The sequence below is a fragment of the Coturnix japonica genome, chromosome 36 (assembly GCF_054131305.1).
Source record: "Coturnix japonica strain WE chromosome 36, WE-NBRP24, whole genome shotgun sequence".
Classification (NCBI taxonomy): Eukaryota; Metazoa; Chordata; class Aves; order Galliformes; family Phasianidae; genus Coturnix; species Coturnix japonica.
The window spans coordinates 4,387,844-4,410,723 of record NC_140698.1 but is presented as its reverse complement, the minus strand read 5'-3'; the positions used below and the strand labels follow the sequence as shown (position 1 = coordinate 4,410,723).

Here is a 22,880-nt window from a genome sequence, read left to right as displayed (position 1 = left end):
TTGTGAGTTACTTTTCTAATAGTTTAGTTCATTTTTTGGGAACGTGATCCAATAAACCTTTTAACACTTCAGCTGCAATTTACCTGCTGTGCTTTCTGTCATACAGAGGGACAACAAAGAGTTCCAAGCATAAAGTGCAATCATAAAACCTCTTCCCCCACCCAAAAAAACACTTCTGTTGGATGAACAGATTCAGAGCTCCTTCTTGTACCCACAACCTTTAAGCATAACTGAAGTCTGTGAGAATTTCAGCCCTGCAAAAGGGATGTGCAGATGTCAATTCTTGGACTTGGGATCTAGATGTCATTTAGAAGTTCTACAGCATCTATAGAGTGATACTTGTATTGAGAATACAAGCTTCCTGCTTGTTGACATTATCCTTCTCTCACCCAGAACACATCAGGGAGTTATTACAAATGTAATTACACTCTATGATTATACAATTGTAGTTTGTAGTCATCTAGAGAGTGTCCTTTATTAAGACTACCAACCTGCCCTGGAGAAATTCCTCTCAAATGTTAACACTACCAAGGCACTTTTCTTCGCAGTCCAGAACATCTATTAAACTTCGCTGGTATCTTCCTTCTACTGTCCTTCTGATTGTTCCACTATTACTGTTCCAGATATTTTACCGACTGTACAGCTCTCCTCTGCAGTCCAGGAGGCACACTGCATTGCCCAGAGCTCACCCAAAGAAAACTCCACAGGCACCACTTACCTACAGCCATACCTGTCAACCTCCTAAACATCAAATGTGCAGTAGTGACCTCCAAAATGCATTGCAAAGGCTCAACATTCATAGCAGTCATATGTCACCATGAGTAGTCACACTTGTATGGTTATAACACTGAAAGCATAGTACATAAAAACAAAAACGTTAAGGACTTTCATCTCCAAATCATTATGTAAAATAAATGTGCAACTGAATATAAAAAGAAAATAACAAAGGACAGCAACTTAAACAGAAAATAGTCATAATAAGTACACAAGTACAATTAAAACATAACTAATGTATGGCCCCGTAAGAAGGAAAACTAGCCAGAAAAGCCAAGATACACATATTAGGAAAATAAAGTCAGTTACGTGTCTGCAGTCGATGTCAGTGAAATATCAGAGCAGATGAAGAAAAAGCAAGAAGTGCACGAGCACCACTGCTGAGATTTCAGCCATGCAGAAGAGCTGAAAAACAGCATTTTTAGTCAGAGTGCACACAAGTAGCTCGCAGGAGGAAAATTTTCCATTCCAAACTGCAAATCCAGAGTCAGATAATCAGTCCTTTTAATTATTCATATGTTTCTTCAACAGCCTTAGGAAATCCTCCCTAACACCCCAGCTATCCAAGTCTTCCATAGCCCGAGCTCTATCTGCACACTATCAGCTGACCTCCTTATTGTGTTTCCCACTTCTGAATTTTCCTAGCAAGCATCAACACAAGCCCCAGACCCACCCATCAAATACATGTAGAGCAGCACGGTACTATTTCTGCATGTTTTCTTTTTACCAGAAATGGACTTTTTGCCTGACATCACCAATAATAAATGACAAAGTCATCAAGTCAGTAACTCTCCATTACTTGAGCTTGGAAACCAAAGCTTACAATCTATGTGGATTCCCGCTGTATTCTCCTGCAATGCAGATCCTGAATTACTGCTGAGTTCCCCTCAGCTCTCACTGAAAACCTCTCAGAAGCCCCGCAATGATATCTCTGAAAGAATGATGCCTTCAGTAGTCTGGAAGGTGGATCTCACCTCAACTTTGTTCCAGCTCCTCTAAAGGCTTACACCTGCCACACATGCCTGACCAACAGAGAGCTCAAGAGCACACCCATACCACAGTGTGCAGTGCTGTTCAGAGATCCAAAGGAATAAATTTTTTCCAGAAGTACAAATACGCTCTCTGTACATTTTGGCTGCCGTGTGATTGTGTGCAGCAATGTGCTGGCACACGTCAGACTATCTGAAGCTACACCTTCACATCCACATCCCACTGCACTGTGGTTTTGCTATTCCCTAACTGCAGTAAAGCTCTCCAGAAATTAGTGTAGGATCTGATTAGTGCCTTTTAAGACACCTTTAAAGCAGACCAGAAGCTCTGCAGGGAGGACACACTGCAAGCCATGCTGGGTGGATGCATCACTGGCTGTCAGGGCTGACACCAGGCACCTGGGAAACATCGTTTAAGAATCTGGTAGGATTCTGAGTAAAGACTGAGAAGTTTGCAAGCACAGAATGTGGGAAAGATGGCTCATCATGAGCGGCCTCAGCTGTTAATAAATGCACAGATCTGTCAACTAAGAGCACAATCTCTGGGTCTTTGAACTCAGACCAGTCTCCAAATGGCACAGCACCTGAAGCAAAAGGCACAACGATCCAGCTGCTCTGGTGTGGCTGCCATGCTGTGAGGCTTTTGGCAAGCCCCAGTGCAGAAGGCAGTGCACTGAATGTGACAGGCGTACTGGATATACACAGCACAAGACTAGAGCTGCAGACCAGATGTGTGAGGAAGTGAAGAGCTTTAAAAGCACAGTGCAGGACTTGGGCAGTCAGATGTTTAGTACCCCTTTTAGCTGAAAATAGGAAGGCCAGAAGAGTGGTAAGACAAAAAGAACAACTGCTGAAGAGCAAGAGTAACTCTACTTCTAGCCCCATCTGAGGAGCAAAAGCTTTGCTCTTAGAGAGGGAAAGAGAGGAGGCAGGTTCCATCATTTCCTCTCACAAATAAGCTAAAAAAGGTAAGGATTTTATCTTCACTATATTTCTAACTGTCCTCACATATACTCTTTTCAACTTAGGGCCAGCCAAGAGATTAACACTGAGACAAGGGGGTAACAAGCATGAGGAGCCTTATAAATCCATCCCACACTGTACACCAGATCTGCGATGGGACATCCTCCCACCTCATCACAGCCACCACAAGAGTAAACTCACAGCAGGAAGAGGCTGCAAAGGGTTATGGACACAGGTTAACCTCCACCTTAATGAAAACATGGATGCTATTGACAGTGGCAGAGTGGGAAACCCTTGCTCTGTGATGGTCTGTAAAACCTTGTAGCTGGAGTTGGACTGCAGCTGCCCGAGGCCACTCAGGTGCCAGTGGTCCAGTGTTGGGACGATCTTGGCCCCTATCTGCCCACGTACCATGCCATCCGCGAGGGGGAAGACATTCAGAGAGTTAGGATGCTCCTTCCTGCTAAACAGAGAAACAGAGAGAGAGGGAAAGCCAATCTGTTAGCTGTTTACGAGCTTCATACACAAAAGAAACAGCACACTAGCTCATGCAAAATGTTAGTCATTAGAAACTGAACCGCACTCCTTGCCCCAGCTTAGCAGTTGTGTGGATTCCCAAACCCACAGCTCCATGGTGCTGTTTGTTCAGACCCAGAGTGTCTACAGGTAGAGCCAACCATCTGCCTAGAAAGTCAAAGGGGGTCAAGTGACCAGGACAGGCACAACTGACATCAGCACCCCCATGCAGTGTTTGAAGGAAAAGCAAAAGTGCAAAGAAACCGAGCAAATTCAAACCAATGTGTCCTTTGAGAAATGGGTGCACCGTGGGAAAACGCCACAGCAGACAATCCCACAACAAAATGGGCATCATTGAACGAAGAAAGAGGCTGAAGTGAGTCACCTACACGCCACTTCTGCACATTCCACCCCAAACCTGGTTTGCACCAACAGCAGAAATCAGTGGGTTTTGGATCACTTCTAATACTAAGCAAGAGAAGTAATACTTGCATTCTGTGATTCCTCCTCCATATCCAACTACAGTCTTCTCAAAATTCAGAATTTATACAAACTTATAAATAAATGCATCACTCATAAAGCCAGATGTCTGTATTACTTTTTCTTTATCACTCTCCTTTCTGGCAAGTGCAGGTGACTAGCAAGCTGTGGATTTGATTCTCAATATGGAAGCTGGCACAGATTTGGGGACCAAGTTCCAGTGGGAGAAAATGTAGAGCAAGCAGTGGAGGTGGAAACTCAAAAAAGAAAGTAGCTTGTCAGCATGAACACTCCAGAAACAGGGCAGCAGTCAACACCTCCTTGCAAGACACCGATCTGCTTCCCTGCTCCATCAGGCTCCATGCCAGCCCAGTACAGCACTGCTCCTGGACACAGCAATCATTTCACCAAGACTCAGCTCAGCTACCACCATCACACAGTGGGACCGGCAGCCTCCAGCAGTCCCTTCAACCCAACCTGTTCTGTGATCCTGTGATCTGTGACCACGGGTGAAAAACAACTGCAGCTGCATCTGAGGCTGCCCCAGGACTGACTCAAACACACTGACATGGCAGGGGCAGAAAAGAGTTCATTTACAAAGTGAAAGCAAAATGTCTAACGGAAGAGACCAATGCTCAGCCTTTCCATTCTGAGTACTGTCCAGCTGACACGGCGCACTGCACCGCTGTGCCAGCATGGCTCCTGCTTGGAATGGCTGCTTTCTGTGCCCCATCAAGGAAAAACTGCAGGAAAGATAACTTCAGTTTCACAGTCCTGATGTTGGTGTTACCAGTCCCCAGAGTAGTTCAGAATATCCTCAGGGTTGCTATAAATTTTCAGTGCTGACTACAGCCCTTTGGAGTGACTTTCATACACCCACGTCCTTCTGGTCCAGGGGGACTCTGAGCACTTGGTTAGTTCCACCTCATGTTGTGAGGAAAACAGCAAAAGCCTCTATAAGGGCTTGCAGTAGCCAAAACCTGGATCAGAATGCTCCTCCTGTAAGACCTTAAAGCTTAGAAAATGTAACAGAACTACTAGGTTTGCCATCATTGCAAGGTGGCAACAGCCCTCTTTGTAGGCTGAGGGTGCGGAACTCACTGCCTCAGCCAAAGTCAGATGTGCATTCTGACAGTTACTGGTGACATGCATTTCCTGCCCTGCTTAGAAAAGAGGTGTATTTTGTGCTTGTCACTGTTTGATCTAAAAATCCACCTGCGTCCGTGACAGGGGGCCGTGGGCCCCGGAGGGGCCCTAGGCCGAAAGGAAAAAGTTAATTAGGAAAAGAAAACAGCGGCAACGATCTAAGGAGGCACACTTATTTACTAAATGCTATATCGAAATACCGGATAACACAATATAATACAATATAATTGAAAATTGAAAATTGAGCTAACAAATCAAGCAAAATAGGAGAGAGAATGAGTCCCATAACCGAGAGGCCTACTGTGAATCTAGGCGAACGGCTGAAGGCTCCCACACACTCCCCTGAACGCCAGAACTCGAAAGACGTCAGTCTGTTCTGCGACCGAGTTAATATAGAGTCCAGGTCCCGTGACCCATAGTGTTGTTCTCTGGGAGATGTAGTCTTCTTCTGTAAGTTGCAGATTCAGTAAAATTATTCATGCTTTATATGATGTTATGATGTGGAATACTGATAGCAAAATTACAAAATTATTAAACCATGACAGTGCTCATATAGGAAGTGCTCAAGAAACGTGTAGATGCGGTAGGCAGGGCATGGTTTAGAAGGGAAATATTGGTGGTAGGTGGACACTTGGATCATTGGGGATCTTTTCCAACCTTGGTGATTTGATGATTCTAATTTAAAGGAGAAAAGACAACTTTTTAAAGTAATCTGGAAGGTGAAGTTAAAATATCCAATCACACAGGGATGATCCCGGTTTGGAATCCAGCCTCTGCCCCTTCTGCTTTGGGTGCATGAGCTCCTTCCTGATGTAGCAGCTTGCTGGCTCCCTCTGCACCAGCCAAGGGAAGTGTGCCATGTGAGTGAATCTAATGCAGATGTCAGTACACAAAGAGGGCAAATAGGCCAGCACAGAACCTTTCAGCATCACACCACGACCACCCAACAGCAACCTCCAGAACTATGATTAACAAATAGCAGTAGGATTTACCTTTTCCTCCATGACTGGCGATGACTGCAGCGACAAACGTAACAGCCAAAACAGAGCAGCAATTGCACAAAAAGCAAGACAAAAAAAAAAAAAAACAACAAAAAAACACAACAACAACTATTAGAGAATGAAGACCATGCAAACATGCAGCCCTATCAGAGACAGCGAATGCATGCACTTTTATTCATACTACTTGGAGGTGTGCACTGTACCCATTCCCCTCCTCAGATGGCAGCAGACACACACACACCCCAGCAGTTCTTGCACCATCTTCTCTCAAGTGACAAGGAAGCACCCTTGGTGCATTTACAGCCTTATGCAAATATGTATTTACACAGTCTACCATATAAAACACACCCAAGCACATCCACAGGTGAAGGTAACCAAATGCACTCACAAACATGTAGGAAGACATTGAGAGATTACACCCATATCCCCCCCAAAACACATCAGTGTACCAACTCACAAGTGCTGGTGTTCACCCACACGCAGCTGTGCAGACACAGGACCACACAACCCTCAAAGGCACAAACATACACAAATACAGCACACATGAACAGCCCAAAGTTTGAAATGAAGGAAAACGACCCACTTCCCAGCTGCTGTTCCTACAGATTCAGATGGAGGCCTGGCAAGGGCTGTGACAGACACAGAGAGCTGCTCTTTCTTCCCATTCTTCCAGGAACTAGCAACACGTTACATGGAATAGCATCCCTCCAACATAGAGACAATCCTCAGTGCAAGGTTTGTCCTTCATACCAGAGAACGGGGTGTGGAGGGGCAACCAGCCTAACACACTCCAACCATTACAGCTGTGATCAGGATTGGTTTGGGGCAGAGGAAAACAGAAACAACCTATTGAAGGAGCTGTCAGGAACACACACTCTCACAATCCTAACAACCTACTGGTTCTTTTCACCCCATATCTTCTCTTTCCATACCCATCATGCCTGCCTCCATTCACCTACAGAGGCCACCATCCAGCTTCTGCTCTTCTTTCCTTGTATAGATTTCTATATTTTTCCACTGGTCTGCTAGAAAAGCATTACCTTCAGATGGGAAAGGGTTACACTGTATTCTGTAATCAGTTTTATTTTTCTAAGCCACTCTCTGACATGACACCAATTTACTGCTCTGCAGACAACACAGCACTGAGAACTTACTATATGGAAAGAACTCAGCCAGATCAGAATGTTCCTATTCCAGTTCCTTTTAGATCCGCTACAGATTTGTGCTGTCCTTCAGAGTTTGTGCAGGAGAAAGCTTAGATAAGTCTCTCTGCCTCTGGAGTTTAGGGTATAACTGCTTCAAACTGCTATATTGCTGCCCCTGAAACACTGCTGGATATTCTCCATGGCAGGAGAGCTGAGCTGCTCTCTGCAGAACAAAAGAAACAGGACCACACACTGACGCTTGGCTTCCTGCAATGCTGCACCCTGCCAGCTCAGCAATTCCCAGCTCCCCCTGTTCCCAGCTGAGACATGGAGATGGCAACAAGACAGAAACGCACACATCAGCACAGCTGTTCTTCCTACAAACATTCATACCTTTCAGGTAGGTGGGAGAGGTGAGTTGGACTGAACAAAGACCTAATCCACCCTGTTTCTCCTTCACCATGGGTGTGCCTAAGAGCTTGTACAGAGACATCTGACAGCAGAGGCACACAGCCCAGCAGAAGTCTCAAACATGGATGTTCTGCAGTTACAGAGCCCATTTTCCTTCAGCATCCTCCCTTCCTTCTAACACAATGTTATGTTACCAACAGCTGTGAACAAAACTCCCGTTCCCCCCAGCAGCCCTGTGTGCACACCAGTAAGGCACCAGTACAGAACCAGAGGCTGACCCCCAAACCTTCCCCTCACAGCACGATGCTCGGGCAGGAGGCCAAGCACTGGCTGGGGAAGGAACATCACGTCTGCAAGGAATCGGGGAGCAGTTTGTGTCTCTCTTGCTCTCTCCTCTGCTGTTTTACAATACACAACCAAAACCTTGATGATCTGAATTCCTTCCCAGGCACTCCAACCCAGCAAAAGGAAGCCACAGCTTCCAGAGAGCTTATATTGTTTATTTCAAGACCTGACACTTCCTTCCACTTTCTTTATCCCAAACCTAATGGACACACTAGTATTTAAATGTTACGGATCTAAACAGAAGGTACTAAAATAACCTTATGTTTAGAAAATAGGAAGAATATTTCTTCTTTTCTTCATTTGAAATTATCTTTTTATATGTGGTTTTAATATAGTGGTTTTATATACTGCACTTCATTTCCTGCTACTGCCATTCCTTTAAACAGAGGCTGGCTCTGATCACTTTGGGGAAAAAAACAAAGCACTTTCATGGGCATAAGTAGATCTATTGAGTGACTGACTCAGATAAATCTTCCCTTAAGAAACTGGGGAAGAAGTTACATAAAGGCTAATGCGTTTAACTACTCCAGTTTCGCTGGCTATCACACATGCACACAGACACACACAAATGAACACTCTCTTCCATCCCCATCCATTTTATGGATCAGTCTTTTACATGATACCTGAGAACACAAACGTTGCTTTCCAGAAGACGTCCATCTGCAGCAGCACAATGAAGTCTAAGCTTTGTAACAGAACACAAAAAATCTTCTCTGTCAAACCTTAGAGAACTTATCCACAACTCACCCTCAACCCATTACAAAAAGCTTCAGGTACAATCCATGCCCACAGGGAAAGATCCTTTGGTTTCTTTCTCTTGCAAATATGCACTCAATTGATAAGTTCCTGGATGGCAAACATTATATGGAGAGGTTATGGCCCTACCTTCTCCCAGGTACACTGCCCTCAGTTTGATTATTTCCCACAACCTGCTGCATCTTGGATCGTTCGATGTGTTCCACATAGGTCTGGATCATCTGAGAAGAGGAAAAAATACGTGAGGCAAACAGAATAAAACAAAAGACTCCATTGGACTCCATGATCATTATGGGTCCCTTCCAACTTGGGATATTCTGTGATTTCTGTTTTTTGAATATTGTTTTCCAGCATTTACTTCCAATTACTTAAAATTTCTTTTAAAAAGTGCTATCTGCTGTTCAGACAGAACCTCCCGTGTTCCGGTTTGCACCCTCTGATTCTTGTTCTGGCACTGGGCACCACTGAAAAGAGCATGGCTTCATCCTCCTTGCACCCTCCCTTCAGATAATGTTGATGCTCTCAAGTTTCTGAAGCTCTAGTCACTGTCAGGATGAAAAACCCAATTCTCTGATGTGGTTTTATGGGTAAGCTAAGAGTTTGTTTATTTGGAAGGAATCAGGCAACAGCTTACCTCTGTGTGACGCTGATGTAAAGCATTATACTCTTTCCTCATTTCTGATTCACGCTCCTCCAGTCGTGAAACTGCCAAGAAAAGATTCCACCCATCAGCTAACATACAGATCTAGACATGGTCCATGCAAGAGAAGCAATGAAACCTGCACTACACTAGTGTGGATATGTCGCACCCTGTAGATTGCTCTGATTTTTATACCAAAGAAAGGGACAGCCACAGATTTCAGGCTTTCCACAAACTACATTAAAACAAACAAGAAAAAACAGCACATGAAGAATATCTGCAAGTATATGCTCATGGAAAGCAAACTACATAATCGTATCTGGTGCACAACTTTGCTTACTCTGATCTGCATAGTTTTTGGTCTTCAGCTCCAACTGTCGAGTCTGAAATTCAAGGTGTTCCACTTGGATTTGTAGCTCTTTCTTCTCCTGTTCCAGTGCATCTTCAAACTCTATGAACTTCTGTACAGGGAAAAACCAGAGAAGGAAGCAAGGATGAGGAACAGACCTAAACGTATTTGACTTTTCCTCTTATCTCCTCCTATACTATGTGTGCGTATATATACATATATATATGTACACACACAAAAAAAGCAAGAGATAAGAATTTCTATGTGCTTTAAGTTAAAACAGCATTTACTCAAGCTAGAAATACTTATCTTCTAAAATAAAGTAAAAGATGTACTTTGTGTATCATTAAGATATAATCTGCTGGCCAATGCAAGTTATGTAAACCAACACAGTTCCATCATCTTCAACAACACCTTTATCATGCTAGGCTGAATTTGGATTCCTGTTAGTTTTATGTCAGAAAAGCCAAATTCTGTGTCTACGGTCACGCATTTAGAAGTGCCTACGTCAGAAATCTCCTTCAGACATCAAAAAGTTCCCACTATTAATGATGTTGCATCTAAATTTTGCAGGAAACATACAAGCCTTGTGGAAAACCAACCCACAACCGTCACACCTCACAGTCTCCTTTGCAATCCACTTCCCACATCTCAGACCAGAGGTTTTTTCAGGCACACATCAGAGAAGGGGTAGAGAGTTACATGGTAAAAACCAGAGAACTTTGACAGGTGATTCTATAAGGATGGCACATTCAGCTCCAGAGCTGCTAAGAAAAACTTGAGTCTTACTTTTTCAGTTCTGTAAGTTGAGTTATGCCTCAATTGGTGCAGAATGGAAGCAGTGAGTGATGAGACCTCACAGCAAGAAAATCCCGGCCAGTCTTCTCTGGGCATCAGTAAAAAAGAAAAAGTTCTAACCAAGACAGCCACACTGAGCAACAGGCCTAAAGAAGCCATTTCACTTGGTTTGGACTGGTTGGAGCTATGCTAAGAAAAGCAGTATTTCCCTCTGCCCCCTCTCAGGGTTTGCTGGAAGCACTCCATGCTAATGCTCTGTTGACAAACTTCCAATTACAGCCCAGCGCTAAATCCCTCTCCCTTCTCACTTGCTTGGCTTTCACTCTTGTGCAGCTCTCCTGGCACAAGGTGCCCATCTCTTCCCAGCTCCCCACCCAGGCGTGTGCCACCCAGCCAGGCAGGAATTGTGCTTGGAGTAGCAATAAACTTTAACTGACTCTAAGGAAAACATTCACAGAACTCTCAACAGTAAAACAGGAAGCAAAAGAAAGCAGGAGACCAATTTTATTCCCACTATGTAGGTCAACTTTAATAGGATTCCTGGATTTGCTACCGTTGCTTTGGTTTAGTTTAGTGAAACCGATTGGAAGATTAAACATTCCACACTAAGGCTCTTCTTAGTCCTGTCTGTCTTGCAGCCTCAAAGTACTCAAACAAACTGCTAACTAGCAATGAGCCGACCACGTGGAGAAGAAACAGAGACAGCAGCATTAAAAATTAATGCCACTCTAAGTGTTCTCAGGGAAGAAGAGCATCTCAGGTGAGTGCACTGCAGCAATATCCTGCTCCATCTCCTACGGAGATCGAACACCAGCTCTGGGCACAGGGACCCAACGGCTCCTCACTCTGTCTGGCTCCAAAACGCTTCTTGGCTGTTCCTCCATCAGAATCTCCCAGCCAGTGTCTCCCCCTGCATCAGAAAGTCAAGACAAGCAAATAAAGTGGGTGCCGTGGGAGTGGCCACCCAGCAAGCATGGGGACATGGAGGCACTGTTCTCTAAGGAACTGAGAGAGACCTGAAATCCAGCTGCCCTGGTCCTTATGGGTGACTTCAACATTGCAGATGTTAACTGACAGTAACACACAGCTATCTATTTTCCACACATATGTTTACAAACTGCACCAGAACAGAAGGAAGGGATGCCATGGAGCCTGGACAGGCTCAAGAAGTGAGGTCTCAGGAACGGGTAATTCAAATGATGTTGAAGGGAAAATCTTCCTTTCTTTTCTACCCCACTACAATGAAATCAATGGGTGAACTGGAAGAACAAAGAGCCCACTCCCACTTGTCCTGGGAGAGCAAAGCCGAGCACAGCATTACTATTTTTTCCAATCCCTTCATACTTGCTTTCAAAGGATAATTTTCCAGCAGTTATAGGAGCCAGATATATTTTAAACAGTTAGTAATGATGGAACATGACGCTGCTGTACACATACAAATTAGTCTTGCTGGAGCCTCTCCCTGGATTTCAAGCAGGATTGCTGGTCTCTAACATCTCAGGATAAGGTTACAACCAGCACCATGGTTCACACGCTCATCGTTAAATGGAAAACAACGAGCACAAAATCATCTTAAGTGAAAGAACGAGTATTCCTCTGCAAAGCAGCGGTACACTGGAGATGGCTGAGCTTCCTGCATTACTGGCTTTCAGAGGAAGAAAATGACTAAAAATAGTAGCATGCTGTCAGAAACCATCATATCATATTAACAATAAATCAGGCAGAGTGAGCTAGATGTGCATATATGCAGAAATCTTATTATAAGGTCTTAATCTGGGCTGGCTGGCAGCACGTATTACATGCTGACGGGAACAGCAGCAGCTCAGCCGTCACCTTACCTTGCGGCTGAGCAGAGAGCAGCGCTGGGATGTACTGCCCAGGAGAACAGGGAGGATGCACAGCTGGATGCACAGCTGGATACACAGCTGGACACACAGCTGGATGCACAGCTGGATGCACAGCTGGATGCACAGCTGGACGCACAGCTGACTGTGAGGAGGGGGCTGTCTGCAGGGCAGGAAGGACTCACACCGCATTCCACTCCCCACCTGCAGGAAGGCTGTCAGCCAGGGAGCCAATGCAGGCTGTGCAGCCTCCAACTCACAATTTGGGGCAGTAATTAACTGGCAATTCGGGAAGTTACGTTGACAGTATTCTGTCTTAGGAGGCCAAGACAAAGAAATAGGGCAGAACCCACTGGTGGCAGGACGCAGTACTGCCTGGTGGGCAGATGCTTTGAGCTACACCCCACGCTCAAATCTTTGCTATCCTCCCCAAAGAGAAACACTCCTCTGAAGGAACACCTCCACCTGCACAGGAGCACACAGCCTCAGTGAAATAACATCCCCTTGACAACTGCAGCCCTTAAGGGCTTTTGCTTCTCTTGCTAATTTCAAGGATTCACAAGCACATCTTTTATGTGTTAGCTACTTTATAGTTGTAGATTGGTCTTCAAATGCTTCTGTGAAATCAAATGCTGTTGTTTTGGCATATATCAATAAAACCATCTCCTGGATCCCTATTCCAAGGGATCTGAGCCTTTTTTAGAAGAATGAGATGCTCTGCCCTTTAAATGCTCTCCATGAAGCAGGCCTGGTGCTATGGCAGAGCCAGGGCAGGCAGATGGGCTCTTCCCAGCCCTGACACAGCTCTGCCCCCGCACACCATGGATCACTGTAGAGGAGCACAAAGGGAGCACGGGCAGCTAACAGAGCTCTTCAAGGCAGCCTTGTGGTAAGTGGGGCTGACAGGGCAGGAGGTGCTACTCAAGTGCAGCAGATGAGACCGGACTGGGAGATGCCACTCATGAAGAGAATCAAAACATCACACAGGAGGAACGAAGCGATGCTGATGGTCAGAGAGGAGCTGGGACTGGGCAAGGGCATGCAAACATCGTGACTGCAATGAGAAGACTTGAGAGAAGGGAGCTGAGCACAAAGCAAAGATGAGCCCCAGGTCAGCTGCAACACAGTGTGAGGAGACAGACAGACGTGCTGCCATCTCCAGCCAACAGGATGTCACACAGGTGAACACGCAGGGTGATCACACCAGATAAATCCTACCATTGTCATTTTGAACAGTGCAACACTCCAATTCATGCTAAAGCCTTCCAGGAAAGCCACCTGCTATTGCAGCCCCACATGCCCAGGGATCAAACCAGGCACAGCCAAGTGTCACCCAAACCAGCTGCACACAGTTCCCTCCATGGGGCACTCCAACCTGACCCTCCTCCAGCAGGCAGCGAGCAGAGCTCGGCTCGTGCCACCAACACAGTGCAGACCAAAGGCAGGACTGGTTTCTATTAATACTTCAAAGGCACAGATATCTCATGGAGGCAGAAGTTACTTGGAGTAAAAGTCAATGCTGGCACAAGAACAAACCAGTAAAAACAGGCTGCAAGTTAAAAAAAAAAAGAAAGTGGAATTCAGGAGGAGGTCACTTTTAGAAGAGCAGACGCAAGAGGTTTAAGTAATGGCTTTAAGACAAAGCCTGATACATTTATGAAGCAGCTTCTGTAATGCAACTGCCTGCAGTGCTGAGGAATGGGCTGCTGAGTCAGCAGGTCCCTCCCAGTTCTGTGCTCCTACAAGTGGGTGCCATCCTAACACCCGCTACAGAGCAGGAAGAAAATTCCTATGCAAGGTCCTATGCATAAGATGCAGATGTCACTAAATAGTGGGAGCTGCTGGCTCCCTGGGGTGTAGGGAGGCCTTGCAGTGAGAGCTTGACGAGTTAGTGGGATGTGCATTAGGCTCCACATGAGGATTAACAAGGGAAGTGCTGTACTCTGCACTGGGACAGGGCAGCCCCAGCTCTGTGCAATGACAGGAGTGGCACAACAGAGGTGCTATAAAGGAAGGGAAGAAGATCGCTCACCTGGAGCAGAAGATCTTGGATTCACATGGGAAAGCTGCACCAAGGGGGGATCTCCAGAAAGAGACCCTTGCCAGCAGCAGTCAGCCCTTAAATGGGCTCTAGGAGAGGTGCAGCCATTACCCTGCGCTCACACAATGCAAAGCAGGTGGAAGAACACGGCAATACTGAAAAGCTGACGCTGTTCCACAGCTTCAGTGGTTTGGAGGTCAAGGAAAAGAAATGTGACATTCTGAGCCCTGCAATCACAGACTGACTGCACTGCTTCATTTCAAGGGACTTCTGACTTCAGTGCTCTTGTCCGGGTGCTTCTGCTGCCCTATTTTAGAGCAAGTGGAAAATATTGAGTCACTCTGCAGTCAAAGTGTCCAGAAAAGCTTCGCTTTTGGCTGAGAGTATTTTGAAAGATACTGAATGCAACCATCCTGGGGAAATGAGTGGCAGAACATGGAGACAGAAACCTCTGCTTCAGAGGAAGGGAAATGAAGGCTGTGCAAGCTGCCCCAATGGAGCAGGACATGGCTGGGTGCATGCTTATGTAAAACAAGATCTGGTGGTTCTGCAGTAGCGGAAACAGGAGGATACGACACAACTTTTATGCCAGAGAATAACATCCACTGCTGGTTTCAGTTCACTTAACATCAATAAACTAACGATGTAATCAGACGCCCATGACATGGTATTGCAATACAGGAACAAATTACTTTGTGATCACCGACTCCCAGCTCCCCAGCATTGCTGCAGCTGTTGAAATGATCATTGATACACGCAAAGAACTCAACAGCAAGGGACTGAACATCGCTCCTGGAGGTGGAACCCCCACTGAAGGTGGGGCTGGAAGCTGCAGACCCAGGACAGGCAAAGCACACAGCGCCGAGTGCTGCTCAGGGACGGAGATGGGCTTCCCCTGCTACAGAAGTGCAAGGCGTGCTCTGGTGGGGGGTGCATTTCTCTGCTTACAATGAGCTGATGAACAGCAGAATTCTCTGTAGCATAAGAGATTTTCACTTCCATAACACGTAATCCACTGCACAGGAAGAGGCACACAGGAAACTGCTGCAAATAATGGTGTGCTTTGGTCACACACAAAGGGAATGACAGCTGTATCTCACACACGTGAGCTGATAGCAGAGGCTACACAGGGGGCAAAACCCATTTGTTCTCATAGAAGCACATTATCTATTCCTTTCTGCTAACAAGGCCCTATGCAGATACTTTTTTGCCCATTCAGCTCAGATGCGCCTGAGGATGACAGAGTGCTTTTACATCTGCCAACAGCACCGTGCTGTGGGTCCGAGCGTCCCTGCAGGACGTAAATGTTGTCACCACATCTGCTTCCAGGAGCAGGCACAGCAGGAAGCAGCACCCCCTGTACCTGGTAAACTGAGAGCAGAAAGATACAAGTCCAAAGATGCAGGATCCATCCATGGGGCTGTTCCACCCCACGCCCCGAGCCACACTCCTCCCCAGCAGCAGCACATTTCCAAGTATTTAATTCTCAGAAGCTACAAAATACCGGCTTGTGGAATGAAGTCCCACACTTGGAATTGCTTTTCAATCCCTCCCTGCCTTCATATGAATTTGAAAAGATCAGCTGTAAGTTTTATTAACACATACTTAAAACTTAAGGCTACAACCCAAATTGCCCAGCATTAGTACAGGACGATAAATGTCCTGGGCTTACGTCCTCGCCATCCAGCACCCAGAGCACCTCCATTGAAATACTGCACGGCGCTTTACTCTGGAGTCATGAAGGAATTTCATTTACCACATCTAAGCAAATCAAAACCTGACTCTGAGCAAGACTCCTGGGACGGAAAAAACCCTCTACTCTCCCAGTGTTAAAACACAGCCAATACAGACGCATACATTCCTTTCCCAGCAGCTTTGCAAAGACACGCTGATGACACGGCAGCATTACACTTCTAGCGGTACCAATGTGTCCGGCACGTCGCAGACCGGCCCTGCTGGAGGCCGGAGCCGCCCGGCTGCGCCTATGGCCAGAAAGATGCCGGTGGTGTCGGCGGACTCGAGCGCTCAGTGTGGAGCAGCGCGCTCAGCTCGGCTCCTTTGTCCCCGCCTGAGGCGCTGTGCCCCGATGCCGCCCGCTCCCAGCACCTGCCGCAGCCCCGGGGATCCGGGACCCGCAGCGCCCGGGGAAAGGCCGCTGAGATCAGACAGGGAACCATCTCCAGGGCAGGGGAAGTACAGGGAAGACATCAACCATCTGAGGGCCGCGTTGAAACCCGAAACCGGCAGGAATCCTCCAGTCATCCCCGTGCAGCCGGTGTTCGAGCTCGGGGCAGCGCAGCAACGCGGAGCCATTCCCAGCTATTCCCAGCCATTCCCAGCTATTCCCAGCCATTCCCAGCCATTCCCCTTCCCCTCCGCACGGGCTGCGCGGAGCGGATGGAGCAGGGCCGGGAGTGCGGCCTGCGATGCGGGTACCGCCGCAGCACATCACATCACATCGTATCAAATGGCATCATATCACATCATCACATCATCACATCGCATCGCATCATATCATCGCATCACATCGCATCGCATCCCCGGCCCTTGGCGCCGCGCACAAGATGGATGCCGGGCCCCGTTGGCGCTGGGCTGCTCTCACTCACCTCCTCGGCCTGTTTGCGCAGCACCTTCTCCCACTCGTACTGTGTGAGCAGCTGCTCGTTGTCCTCCTGCAGCAGCTCCAGCTCCACCTCATGCTCCTGGTTATCGGTCAGCACCGAGTCCAGGTTCTCCAGCACCGTCACCACCAGCGGCATCAGCTCCTTCACCACCTCCTCGTTGTAGCAGTGGATGAGCCGCTCGAACTCGCGGTAGATGCTGTTGGCCAGGCCCTACAACCGCTCCGACATCACCGACCCCGAGCAATAGTCGTCGCCCGGGTACCCCCCCACGCCGCCATCATCCAGCTGGATCTCCAGCATCGTGCCGGCCCCACAGCGATGCGCTGCGCCCCGCGTCGATCCGCTCCATTCCGTTCCGATCCGCTCCGTTCCAATCTGCTGCTGCCGAGACCCGCCGCGCTCCGCCCGCCAACGGGACCCAATGAGCCGCGCGGCGCCGCCCCGACACCGAGACGCGGCGCTGAGCGGACAAAGCTGCGGCCGGGCGGGGCGGGGCGGAGCTGCGGCATCCCCGTGTGCGCCGCGCGGGCCGCGCTGCCGCCGTGTGCGTGTATGGAGCCGTCAAGGGGCGGGGGGGGGGAGTCACAGAACGATGCGGGGCCAGAACGAGCCGAGCTGGAGAGCGGCAGTGGAACACCAGGAACACACAACATAACACAACACAACAACACAACACAACAACACAACACAGCCCGACCCCCGGTCCCGCACGCACCACCCGATCCCGGCGGCGGGGAGCCGAGTCCCGTGAGCTCCGGCAGCGCGGGCCGATATAGGAGCGATATTTCTGGATGGGAGGAGTCAGGAGCTATAAGCTCATTTTGCAGCTCAATTATTGATGCCCCAAATGCCGTCAGACCTGAACGTCTCTGCCCAGAGCCTGTGAAAACCAGGGCACTCCTGTGCGCCTGCATGTAACAGTAGTTTCAATGTAGGTAATGATCCTTCAAGGTGAAGTGCCTGCGGGTTCTGCAGCAAAAAGGTTTGATGGCCCCATTGAGGCGGGGATGGATCCAGAGAGAAAAACAGGGAAAACTGGCTGCCTGCCGTCCCCTTGGTCACCCCCATAGGACCCCACTGAGCTCCAGGCCCTTCTCAGCTCCATTGCTCCTCTCTGGACACTCTCCAGGGTCTCAGAGTCCCTAATGCTCCGAAAAAACAATAAAGGAAGTTGTCCAAGGAGAGGTGAAAAGAACCTCATCGCTTATTCACTGCAGGGAAACATCTTCAGTTTGGGGGGTAAACGGAAGAGAAACGGCTGCATAAAATGACAGCTTACAGACAGGAGGAGGCTCTCAGGTGTCACGGTGTTATTAAAGGCCACAAGAGCACGAAGGGAAGGAGTGCAAGAGTGGGATTAGGGCAGGGGAGCTCCTGAGGGCTGCCAGCAGATCTGCAGCCTGCGTTCGATCTGTGTGAAACCCACATGGCACAGTTTGACTTCAGCACATTGGCACATCCTGAGCACAATGGAGTTATTGGTGCGAGGGCAGTGCCTGTGGGGTCCCAGCTATTCCGTGCTGTGTAACAGCAGCAGAAAACAGCTGCAGAGAAACCTCAGAGTGCTCTCTGAGATCTCAGCTGCAGCTTATCTTGGGCTGTGGAGTCTGAGCACAGGGACAGCAGAAATCCATCTCCTGTCCTGCACTGAGCTGGGCCCAGCAGGGCAGACAAACCAGGGCCTGATCTTTGGGAAGGCTCCTGACGTGGATGTGAGTTAGAGCTCAAAGATGAGTGTGATTCCACAATCATTATTGTCATCCTACAGACTCCACGTTACACAAAGCGGAAGGCACTTAAACCTGCCCTAAAAGCATCATTGCAGTGGGAATATCACATCTCACCCGTGATTCACGGCCTTAAGCCCTGCAAACACTCCATTCTATGTGATGTCATTATACCTAGCTATATTGCTAGCATGCTGTAGATTCGGTGCACGACGACTTTAAAAAGACACATTTAAGGCTTGTCTCACAGAAAGGAAGAAGTGACCATGAAATATTATTATTTCATCTGAGATGTACTTAGTTATGGAATGGAGCACTGATGAATCACGAGGCAGCTCTGCTCCGAGCATCGTGCAGAGAAGCTCATGGGCTTCTCTGGGACTGCAAACCTCCCTCTGAGGAATCTTAACTGCAAGAAACCTGGCCTGAAGGTTTGGTCCCCATTCCCAGTGTTGTGACAAGAGTCACCTCAGTTCTGTTACTTTACTTCAGATAACCCCACTGGGTGACCCTTGTGTTGGTCTCTTACAATTGGATCTAGGAGGTACTGGCTGCCTGTGTTTATGATGAAAGAGCAGCAGTGATGTGGGTCTGTGTGAGGTCACAGTCATTGCTGGGTTGGGAGGGTTTGGCCCCCAGCTGTCAAGCAGAGCTGGTGCTCTGGTGAGCGTGCTGCACACAGACACTGAGCTGTGAGCATTCCCTGTTGGAGATCATCCTTTGGGAGCCCATTGCAGGCACCACTGCGGCGTGTGTGTGAGCTGGGCACAGCCTGGACTGAGCAGGCCAATAAGGTGAGCTGGGTTTGGTGCTGGGCGGCTGCTGGAAGGAGTCTGAGCAGAACAGCTGGGCTGGGGAGGAGCTCCCAGCTCAATGGAGGCCCTTCCGAGTGGCTGTTTCCAGGGGAAATTGATTCCTTGTGAGATTTTGTCACACGTTTTGGTGAGGATGATGAACTGCCATTACTGCCCTGTGTGATGCTGCAGTGCAATGGAAAGCACAGCAGTGATAACGGGGTATCAAAGTCCTGGGCTGCAGCAGGTGAGGATAAGCCCGAGTGCAGCAGCTGTGGGCACAGAAAGGAAGGAAAAAACTGCTGACCATTGGAAGGGCTCAGGCAGGCAGTGATCTCCAGTCAGACACCCTCACCTGCACTGCCAACCCTTCAGTGATGTCTGGGAGGGGTTTGCATGTGCCTGAGCTGCCCTGGGTTGGCCCTGCCATCCCACCAGGTGCTCAATCTCTGCTTCAAGCCATGACTGAGCATCGCTGCTACAGCCCTGCAGAACTGCTGCTGGTCCCCAGCCTTTGTTTTAGACATTAGAAGGGAAGGAGAGCACAGACTTCATGGAGTGCAACTTGTGCTTTATTGACCCCCGGATCCAGCACATTTTTAACAGAACCCCCTGAAGTCCTGGTGAGATCCAGGTGCTGAGCTGGGCCGTGGGCTGTGCAGTGACATCACAAGCACAGTGAGCTCACAAGCGCTGCCTGGGGCCGCGGCTGCCACCAGTGAGTGCCAGAGCCGTGAGTGCTGTGCAGAGTGTGGACACGCTGTGTCAGCCCTCGTCCCGGCTGGCAGTGACGGTGGTGGTGGCTGCTGGTGCTACCTGCTCTCACTGACGGTGTTGCCCAGCCATTGCACTGGTGTGTTAGCTGGAAGGGAGGAGAACTGCAGCTGTGCCCGGGTAAGCCAGAACTGGAGGTTTCTCAAATGTGTGAGTGGTAGCACTGCATCCACTGTAGCTGCAGCAAGGGTAGATGATGGAGTCCTTCTCATGGCAGGGACACAAAATGTGTGCTGCAAGGTATATAACTGCTGGTGGGATGGAGAACAGCACTTGCTGGGGAAGTCATGGCACTTAGACACACATTGGTTCCAGAGCTGGCACAGTTCTTGCAACCAGCTGCTTCCAAGGCACTGCCCTCCTCGAGAGCCCAAACTGCATCAAAAGAAAGCTGGGAAAATGCTTATTCCTCATGATTCTTCCCTTGTAGGCACTTCCTGTAGGGTTCCGGTCCAAGAGGACTCTTTGGGGATCCAAGCAGTTCGAGCACAACCGTCTCTTTGCAAGAGCAGGGAATTCCTCTGGAGATAACCCAGACGGGCTCTAAGAATTTCACCATGTCTCAGCAAGGAGGCGACTGCTACTTCTACTTCTACTCCACCTGCACTAAGGTACGGTTGACTTTCTTCTGCCTGGGTTTTCTTCCATTTCCTCATGTTGAAGAGAAAGGGGTGGAGCAGGGGAGACCTGCTGGTGATGTTAGGCTCATAGTGCTGCTAACAGCCTGGGCTAATGGCATGGACACGTTTCAGGCTGTGCTCTTATTTTCCTGTGGTTTCCTTGTGCTTGCAGGGAGACAGCTGCCCCTTCCGCCACTGTGAAGCAGCTCTGGGGAGTGAACGAGTCTGCAGACTGTGGATGGAGGGCGGCTGCTCGAGAAGTAACTGCAAGTTCCGTCACATGAGGATTGATGTGAGTGTTTGCCTAAAGATGTGCTCTCCAGCTTAGTCTACAACACCACTTTTCATGGCTGTGGTTGGGCTGAATGCACTTCTGCAGGCTGGATATGTTTGCTGTGAAAATCTTACTGGTTTCTGTTTCTAGAGGGGACTGGGAGGAGGTAAAGAAGGCAGAGAATTCAGTGCCTTAGGTATATCACAGTGGGAGATGTTTGCATTAGGAGCCAAAAGCATTTTCTCCCCAGATGCAAAAAGCTCGCATTGCTCAGCCTCCTAAAGCTGCTGGAGTTGGGTGGTAGGAGAGAGTGGCACTCCCCTCCTGCCAGCAGGGCTCGGTTGTGCCCTATCAGGCCTTCTCCATCCTGGATTTCTCCAGAGCAGTTCGTTCTGGCTGCTTGGAGTAGTGAAAGGAGGGGCAGGAAATGAGGGTACAGAGCTAAGGCTCCACACAATGGTTTCTGATGGCTGTTGGAGCACGGCATCTCCCTGCAGACCTGATGTGCCTGTTTCCATGGCCCTTCCTTTCCTTCTCTCTGCAGAAGCAGCGCAGTTTGATTCCCTGCTTCTGGGAGAACCAGCCCGGAGGCTGCCAGAAACCACACTGCGCCTTTCGTCACCTGAAGGAACGTGGTGGGAACAGACCGACTGCACTGCTGAGCCACAGTGAGTGTCCGATGGCGTGAAGCATGAAAGGCTCAATTCTGAATGTCAGTTCTGAGCGGGTGCAGGATGCATGTCACCATTCATTGGGGAGGCAGGGGAGAGTCGTGATAGTGAAATATCCATCTGTGCTTTGGCTGTCAGAGCAGCGCTGGGCTTTTTCTGGAGTGAGGAAGATGCACTGCAGGTCTGTGCTGACTGCACAGCATTTGGGCAGCGGAAGGCAAATGTAACAAACAGTGCTTGAAAATGTGAAGCTTGTGGTTGACTGTGCTCAAACCTGCCTCCAAAGAGACGCTCATCAATCATTCCTTGTTTCCTTTCTGCCAGAAGTTGACACCAGTGGCCTTCCTCCAAAGAGCGGCCTTGCAGCAAGTCTGGGGAACCAGACAGAGGTTGACAAGGCAACAGAGAGAGGTACAGATACTCAACAGGCTCCTGGGTTTGATGCACTGTTTTTCTACAGAGATCTGACTGTTCTTTCCTGGGACTCTTCTCTGCAGTTGACATCCCAGCTTCCTCCCATGGCCTGGCTGGACGGAAACGCAAACAGTTGGAGGAGGAGAAGGGAAAAGCGGGGGAATCGCCCTGCAAGAAAAGAGTTAAAGGTGAGCACGAGGAACTCGTTATGGTGCCTCAGAAAAGCAGTGCTGTCATTTTGCATTGCTCTCTGTCAGACTTTTCCTTGCCCTGGATTATTACTGAGTGCAGCTATTGGGTTTCTTTGTTCCTTTGTATGCATTGTTGGTACACAGAGATGACTGTGTTCAAAACATGGCTGAGAATCCCGGACAGGGCAATGTAATTCCACTGGCCAAATGTATTTAACTTTGTGGAAGGGTGGTGGGACTGATAAGAGAACTTGATCTCTCTTGAGGCACAGCAAGAAAGTACCAGCTCTCTCTTCCTTTTACTTTAGGTGGGCGCAGGGTCTCTGTGAGGCCCATTGATTGGAAAACCACCTTCCCCCCAATGCGGAGACAGAAACGGAAAGCAGCAGAAATTCATCCATCTGCTGCTGAGGACGCAGATGAGCCCCCAGCTAAAAAACTACCAATGGTAAGAGCAGTGGCAAAAGCAGAAGTGGATATGGAAGGTTTACATTAACCTTGAAGAAAAGACAGAAATTCCAAGTGTTCTACAGCTCTTCCGTTTCCCTTGAAGGCAGCAGATGTCTCACAAGGTACTTGTGGAAACTCTGACC

At 48.5% G+C, this 22,880-nt stretch overlaps 1 long non-coding RNA gene and 1 pseudogene across 1 annotated transcript; both read right to left on the bottom strand.

The window, feature by feature from the left end:
- Positions 1–5,633: 5,633 nt before the first annotated feature.
- LOC146755138 (uncharacterized) lies at positions 5,634–9,214 on the bottom strand. The gene is made up of 3 exons (XR_014938470.1): positions 9,161–9,214; positions 8,656–8,747; positions 5,634–5,884 (listed from the first exon to the last, which is right to left on the bottom strand). It is a non-coding gene; the product is annotated as an uncharacterized LOC146755138 (long non-coding RNA).
- Positions 9,215–9,390: 176 nt separating this feature from the next.
- On the bottom strand, positions 9,391–17,122 carry LOC146755137 (C-Jun-amino-terminal kinase-interacting protein 3-like; annotated as a pseudogene).
- Between the last annotated feature and the right edge of the window lie 5,758 nt (positions 17,123–22,880).